Genomic DNA, 8,912 nt, shown 5'->3' with positions numbered 1-8,912 from the left:
TAGTTGCACACAGGGGTCGGGGGTTATGGGTTTTGGGAGAGGGGAGGAGGGATTATGGGGGGCAGTTATTCCACTTGTTTGCCAAACTAATGGCTTCATAACTCCAATCTGTTACATAAAAGCAGGTCTAAACTCTACATGTTTAAAAAAAAAAAGTGGTTCCTCACACTAACTTGACTAATGATTAAGCCGCTCTGGGTTTACCTAGTACTTAACATGTCCACTCTCCATTTACTGACTGAACAGTGTCTCTTTCCAGTCAGTGAAATTCAGCCCATGTTTAACGGCCAGTGCAAGTGTAACTTCCTCTTGTATTCTGCGTAACATGTGGAAGTACAATCAATCATTAATTTAAAGCAGGTGCTGCTCAGCAATAGGAACATGTTATCCACGCCAAGTGTGTCATTACAAAGCACAGACATTAACACTACAGACACAGGACTAAGTCTATATGTGGCCAAAAGAAACTGCTCATGTATTTGTGATTATGTAAAAGGTGTTTCTAATAATCCGATTTACGACACTTTTAACCTCTCGCTTTAGGGCATGTGATTGTTCATTAACATTTTGTCCCGCTGTTTTCTGTATGTATGTAAGAGCCCATTAGACGTGCTTTTACCTGCCTGCATCTGTACCTGTCTTTAATTTAAAAACACATCATGGCCTTACACTATTTGGATAGTGGCAGAAATTGAATGTATATCACATTAGAAACATTTCTGATAATGTTTGTATTTAATGAATCCACTGCAATGACTTGTTGCAATAGTTGTTTTCCACACTGGAATCATTTTACTATCAACCAAAACCTTCACTGCTGTTAGTCTGTATCTTTATAAACGTTGCTTTTGTGGGAAGCCTTCAAAAGAAACTAAATTAAATTACTTTTTTGTTTTGAACACTGAAAAAAAAAAAGAAAAAAAAAAGAAAAAAAAGAAAAAATGCGTCTCAACTGCTCCAATACTCCTGACACATACGGGATCACTACAGGTTTTCACTTGGACAGCGGTTGTCTCTCCTGGATCGGCTGGAGCTTTCTTTAGGAGCCTTACCAGCTTTGACAAAAGTCCATCTGGGATAACCACATTTACTCAGGGCCTTCTTGATGTGCTGTTCTTCCCCCCACTCCACTGATGACTTGCTCTTGGCCAACACCCTCAACGACTTCTACTGCCGTTTTGACGAGCCATCAGGCAGCCTTCACACCTCCAACGGCCCCAACAATAGAGACACTTTGGACACTCATTCCCCCACCTCTCCCCCCTCCATAGAGCCATCACCACCTTCAAACACTTCACCTACAACACCCCCTTCCTCACCCCACACAAAAGAGGATTTCACACCACCTCCTCCCACCACAACTCTTCATATTCATGAAGCAGATGTGAGGAAGCAGTTTAAGAGTCTGAATGCTCGAAAAGCTCCCGGCCCAGACGGTGTGTCTCCTGCCACCCTCAGACACTGTGCAAACGAGCTGGCCCCAGTGTTTTCTGGCATTTTCAACTCCTCACTGCAGGAGTGCCTGCCTGCTTCAAGTCCTCTACCATAATCCCTGTCCCCAAGAAACCTAGGATCACTGGACTAAATGACTACAGACCCGTGGCTCTGACATCTGTGGTCATGAAGTCATTTGAGCGCCTGGTTCTCTCCTATCTCAAGACCCTCACAGCCCCCCTCCTGGATCCCCTGCAGTTTGCATACAGAGCCAACAGGTCTGTAGATGACGCAATCAACATGGCCCTACACTTCATCCTGCAGCATCTGGACTCCCCAGGAACCTACGCCAGGATCCTGTTTGTGGACTTCAGCTCTGCCTTCAACACCATCCTTCCAGACCATCTCCAAGGCAAGCTTTCCCAGATGTGCCTGATCCCATCTGCCGGTGGATCACTGACTTCCTGACGGACAGGAAGCAGCATGTGAGGCTGGGAAAGAATGTCTCGGACTCCCGGACAATCAGCACCGGCTCCCCTCAGGGCTGTGTTCTTTCTCCTCTGCTCTTCTCCCTGTATACCAACTGCTGCACCTCCACCCACCAGTCTGTCAAGCTAATCAAGTTTGCGTTATTGGACTCATCTCGGACGGGGATGAGTCTGCCTACAAAAGGGAGGTTGAACGTCTGGTGTCCTGGTGCAGCCACAACAACCTGGTGCTGAATGCCCAAAAGACAGTGGAGATTATTGTGGACTTCAGGAAGCACACAGCTCCACTCCCCCCCCCCCCCACATCATCCTGTCTGACACCCCCATCACCTCTGTGGACTCATTCCGCTTCCTGGGTACCACCATCACCCAGGACCTGAAGTGGGAGCCCACCATCACTTCCATCATTAAGAAAGCCCAGCAGAGGATGTACTTCCTGAGGCAGCTGAAGAAATTCAACCTGCCAACACGGACAATGATGCAGTTCTACACTGCAATCATCGAGTCCATCCTCACCTCCTCCATCACTGTGTGGTACGCTGGAGCCACTATCAGGGACAAACAGAGACTGCAGCGTGTTGTGCGCTCTGCTGAGAAGGTGATTGGCTGCAGACTCCCATCTCTGCAGGACCTGTACACCTCCAGGACACTGGGGCGTGCAGCTCGGATCTCAGCTGACCCTTCTCACCCTGGACACAGTCTGTTTGACCTGCTCCCCTCAGGCAGGAGGCTCCGGTCCATTCGCACCAGAACCTCTCGCCATAAGAACAGTTTCTTCCCCTCTGCTGTCGGACACATGAACAATAACCGTATGACTGTTCCCACCACTAACACATGACCCTACGCTGTGTTCACTGCATCATTCCATGTTTGGCACTGATCACCACCTGCACTCATGTATATATCATGTACCGTATTTCCCGGACTACAGAGCGCACCTGAATATTAGCCGCACAAGCTAAAATCAGGGGAAAATCCGGTTTTGTACATACATTAGCCACACCTGACTAAAAGCCGCAGGTGTTTCAATGTTGACTTATCATATGTAAGAGAATATGCACAAAGCGAATTGTCAGGAAAGAGATGGCTGTTTGGAGACACACCTCTTTTATTAATATTTTGAAAAAAAAGTTATGGGTACATATTTGCATAACCTTTTAGGGTATATGTACAAGTAGCGGTAATTACAAGTACAAAACATGTACTGTGCTTCATAAATGAGTAACAAATGTAGTACCGTATTTTCACGACCATAAGACGCACTGTGCTAAAAGGCGCAGTCTCAGTTATGTGTGCCATTACTGTATTTAACACACACATAAGGCGCACTGGATCATAGGGCGCATACAAGTACCGTATGCGTATTTAAAAATAAAGCGGGAGCAAACCTGAGTTCGGTACCTTACTCACATTTTTATTACCAGTAATCGTCATCATCAACAACACACAAGCATACAAGTGTGCGTATTTAAAAATAAAGCAGGAGCAAAACAAAGTTTGGTACTCACATTTTTATCATCAATCAAACCCATCGAAGTCCTCATCCTCTGTGTCTGAATTGAACAGCTGCGCTAAATCTCCATCAAACATGCCAGGTTCACTTTCTTCACTGTCAGAGTCACTTTCCGTGCCGTGCGGCTCCTCGGAAATGATGCCGTTTTTCCGAAAGCTCGAACAACAGTGCCAGCAGACATGTTAGCCCAAGCATCTACAATCCATTGGCAAATTGTGGCGTAACTCGCCCGGCGCTGCCTTCCACTCTTGGTGAAACTGTGGTCTCCATCGGTCATCCATCGCTGGATGTGTTTGTCGCCGATGTGTTTGCTGCAGTAGGAGCGGAAGATGGCCAGCTTTTCCTTATAATCCACTGGAAGTTGCTGCGCTACCGTAGTCCTGGTCCGGATGGAAAAATGGCACAGTTTCATAAAAAGTGAAAGTGAAACTGCTTTTAGCTGAATGGTGACCGTCGAAACGCTTCTCCCGCTCGTTCTTTGCTCGATGATCGCCTTATGTCCGCGGAAACTCAGCTGCGTATTCTTGACCTGTCGGAGCTTGTTTTCCAGCTTCCTCCATTTGCGAACCATCGATTCATTAATCTTAAATTCTCTCGCCGCTGCTCGATTTCCATGTTCCTCTGTGCTTCGTAAGCGTGTCTCTTTGCCATTTTCAGGGTTGTTAAAACAACGGTGTCCTGCATAACGCACATACCTGTTCTTTTATACAGGTATGTGCAATAAAGTCAACGCACACACTTCACCCTTTAGCGTTCTCATGGTGTTCTCTACTACGTCCTCCTTACAACACAAAGGGCGCACTGCGCTATAGGGCGCGCCGTACTTTTTGAAGAAAATCTAAGACTTTTAAGTGCGCCTTATGGTTGTGAAAATACGGTACATAACAATAACCTACAGCACACCAGAACAATTGATTCGGCCTACCTTTTAGGCTCAGGTGCAGTCACGCGGCTTTAACAAGAAGAAAAGTCAGTCATTCACCACCATCTTTCTCTTCTTCCTGCGCAATAATACCACCAAAGTCCTCTTCTCCAGTGTCGGAAACGAACAGGCTCAGGGTGGCTTCATCATCCACTCTCAGCTTCTCTCCTTCGTTGTCACTTTCAAAACCAAAGAAATCCTCGTTGTCAGTGTCAGAGTCGAACACCCTCTGAAGAGCCTCCTCTCCATCATGCAGCAGTCCAGCCCTTCGAAATCCGTTGGTGATCCTGGATGTTTTCACACTTTTCCACGCTGTCAGAATCCAATGGTGGAGTTGGGCATAACTTGCTTTTTGCAAGTTTATCGCCGCTCATCATCCACGCCTCCCGCTGAACGCGTAGTGCTACTTTGAAGTTTGTTTTTCGCGCTACTTCGTACGGCACTACGTTGCCTGGCGGATGGACATGTGACCAACATACCACTCTTGAACCCTGATCCTTCCGCCAGGCAACGTAGTGCCGTACAACAGCGGAACAAACAAAACAAATCCGCTCATGGACAATCCATAGAAAAGCCGCACCTGACTAAAAGCCGCAGGGTTCAAAGCTTGTGCAAAAAGTAGCGGCTTATAGCCCGACAATTACGGTATATATCTATCGACAAGGATTGACAAGAACTAATATTGCATATGAAAAATATTGCACATAGAAACTACCATGGTGAATTGCACCAGGGAAAAAAAGGCTCAGTAATTCTAGTGCTAGTTTGGTCTCAGCGCAGTAGAGAGCAGCCTTGTCCATGATTTATAGACAGGGCTGCACATAAGTGGTCCGCAGGTGCGCATTCGCTGTCAAAATAAAAGATGTGCATCAGATAAGAAGTTGGAACGCGCATTTGTGTACATAAGATTTTCTGTAGAAGAACTGACATTTGTTCAGAACTTTTAAATATGTCGAAGAAGCAAGCTCCGTATGCAATTACTTTGGTGTTCCGCCACCGCAAAAGAAGCGTGTATTCCCGGAAATTCCGAGAATACACGCAATATGTGTATACCTGTTTATAGACATGTTTTGGTCTAGTGGTGTTACTTGGATTCCAGATTTTACACTTCAGGACCAGATCAATCTCTTCCAGGGATTCATTTATAACGTTTGCCTTCAACATCTGCTAATTCAGCTAAATGCTCTGACATCTACTTCCCAGTGAGCTGTACTAGCTTAACTGTTTGAGTTAACTTTAGTCTACTGTTTGTTGCTCCGGCCACCTCGGCTCTTTTTCTTCCACATCTTCTAAGATGTGGGCCAATATGTTCTTGAGCTGGTCTGCACTATTTTGGATTCTCCTAAAGCTCACGCCTGGATTTCTCCGCTATACAAGCGCTGAGCTCCTGCACCTTCGCAGCTAGCTGTCGCTCCCATCCACCCCAGACATCACTTTCCAGCCTCGCCGGAGATACATCTATCGTGGGTCCCGCAGGATTTTCCACAACTCCAGTGGAATGAAATCGTTTTGGTCTGCTACTCTCCTCCCTCGCAGGAACCCTTATCATGTTGTCAACCACCGGTCTCTAGTCCACCGGACCAGGCCGCCCACCGCAATTGGCAAAAAAGAAAATACTCCACTCAACTTTGGCCTTTTAAACATCTGTTCACTGACAAATAAGGGACCTCTCATCCAAAGCCTCCTATCTGACTGTTACATTGACTTTTTCTGTTTAACTGAAACTTGGCAACAACCTGATGACTTATATTAACTGGATAAATCTACTTCTTTTAGGTTTATTTACTTTTTGGAACTTCGCTGCTCAGATCGAAGGGATGGTCTCACAAACATTTTTCAACAGCACTTGAGAGTCCTGCCACTCAATATTGATACCTTTAGTTCCCTAGAGTGCCTTGCATGTGAGCTGACTGACACCATCATAGCTACTGTAACCCCCCCCCCCAGCTTAACTCAGTCTTCTTCAGGGATTTTGCTAACTTACTAACCCACCTTTCATCTCTCTCCCCAAATGTTGAGAGATTTCAACATTCATATTCAAATCTTTCCGTTGCTGAAATCCCCATAACTGACCATTTACTCCTTTCATTTAACCTCACTCTCTGCTGCTTTTTTACCAAGCCAACCCATCTCATCTCGTTCCACAACATCAAGAACACTGATGTAGACATCCTCACTAACAGATTGGATTATGTTCACATTCCAGACTTCTATTCTACTATGATAAGTTGTTGTTATATCAATATAATATAAGATAAGATACCTTTGTTAGTCCCACGAGTGGGAAATTTCATGTTAAGGCTGCCGACCTATTGCACAGTGGGACATGGGAGCGGCATGTTGTGGCAATACTGGTTGGCACAACTGGTTCAGTGAGTTTTAAACCTTCAGTTACATATCTTCACAGATCAGTAAACAAATGTTTCGTATATTTTTCTTGTCTTTTAGAGCACTGCACCACAGATGAACTTTTATTTCTTTTTATAAACTAATAGCAATAATTTAGAGTCAGACAACATGATGAAATAACAATAAAGTTAACTTTGTATTGTTCTAAATTTAGGGTAAATAATTTCTAAATTAGCTTATACCGTGAGCGTGGGTTGCTGTCCAGAAGCAAGAATTGGTGTTTTCGCCCACCACAGCATGTCCAGCTCTAACATCTCAAAAAATTGTAAGTTATAAATCAGCAGCAGCAGCTTTGACGCAGACTATAATCTGAATGTACCATTGTTTGAGACTTTTGACTGGTTATTCATGCTTCACCAGCAGAACTGGAAAATTTTATCATGTTTTTTTAAGTAACGTCTTCATTCTTTCTTTGATGAATATCATCCCTAGAAAAAAAAAAAAGAATCTTTTTCCAGGAAGATTCTTTTCCTTCGTGTAATTGGGTGTGTCTTGACAAAGGGTTTTTTCAAAGTTTATCAGAACAACTGAATAATCTTCAGTTGATTATTGAGGAAATGCCAGTTCTGTTCATTTCAAGGTTTCAGTGACATTTCTGCGCAGATCAGACAAAATGTCTCTTGAGGCCAAATTTATTGAGTTCTGCTAATCTATAAATCACATTCATCCTTCTAATGAAAAATGTGTGTCCTAACAATAAAGCTGAACCTGTTGACCGAGTAACTGCCTCTGAGAGTCCGGGTTGCTGTGAAAGTGGGCGTAGCCCAGTGCCTCTGACATACGTTATAAATGTTTGTCAGAGCGACATACTGCCATTTTGCTTCTCCACTGCTCTTTGGAAATCTTATGCGGCTCTGAATGTCAGATGCTTTTGCAGTTTTACTTTTGACATATCTATGCTTCCCCAGCAGAACAAGAAGATTTTTTTCTTCTGGTTCTAAATAAGTACAAAAAATAATTGCATTACAAATGTAAGTAACATGTTCATTCTTTGATTAATGGATATCATTATTATTAGTGCTCATATTTTCATGTAGCTTTCAGTATACTCTTTAGAATAATTGAGGTAATAACCATCTGATTAAAATTGCAACTTCACAGTGATGCTTGTCATGACATATTCCTCTCCTGGCGCAGTCCTCATGTGAGCCAGTTTCACTGTTGAGCTTCATGGTTTTTGAGACTTCACTTGTGGACACATTCAAAGTTTTAGCAATTTTTCTTGACTGCCTGACCTTCAGTTCTTAAAGTAATGATTAGGGGTGGGTTTTTATAATCGATTAAAATCGATTCTGGCTTGGATAATGTAAAATCGATTCATTAAAATCCTGAATCGATTTTTTAATATAAATTTATTTTGCCCGAAATGCCAGAATCTCTGGTGACATCTCACAAAATTTCAAGAACCACCAAACAGTTAAGACAGTAAATGAGAGCAGGTACAGGGATTCTGCACATAGACTTAAATACACAGCGCGACCCGCAGATCAGAATCAGTTAGATGTCGCCTTTCTCACAGTCGGGGCTGAAAGCCGACAGCTCGCTGATTCTGATCTGTCGGCGGGTCGGCGCTTTGTGTTCACGCCCTTTATGCGCCGATTCTAAAGCTGTTAGTTTGATGTCTCTCCAAACAATGTTGACCGAACCAGCAGCAAAAGAAGATCCAAACTACGCTTCACATAAACATCGTCATGAATTCTATCTGACTTTTACTGTTTTGCTTCCACCACGATGCACAGCTCTCTCTTTCTCTCTCTCTCTCTCTCTCTCGAACAGTTTCGCTTTCTTCATTATTCGCTTGCTTGTTACGCACAAGTCTACCGTTGTTTACAGGCTGTCGGCCGCTGTTTTTTTCCCTTTTACATTCTTCCGAAAAGAAAACCTCATTTCTGCTGTTCAATACTGAACAAATTTAAACTTTTTAAAATTATTCAAAATCTAAAACTCTAATAAAACCGCTGTAACGTCAGAGGTAATGTTCATATGTTGATTAATGGTTTTCTTTCGTTTTTGATGTACTGCAGAATATTTTTATAAAATCCCAGGCCAGGAAAATCACCTTCATGTTTTTCTGTGTTTTATCCTCAGCTACTTTGACACAAAGGCATCTGCTGTGATGCTCACACCTTTGATAAAGTCTTGCGTG

This window comes from Rhamphochromis longiceps, linkage group LG14 (genome assembly GCF_057381845.1).
Source record: "Rhamphochromis longiceps isolate RC_006_pf linkage group LG14, R_longiceps_female_GT1.1, whole genome shotgun sequence".
Taxonomy (NCBI): domain Eukaryota; kingdom Metazoa; phylum Chordata; class Actinopteri; order Cichliformes; family Cichlidae; genus Rhamphochromis; species Rhamphochromis longiceps.
This window is presented reverse-complemented; position numbering follows the sequence as displayed.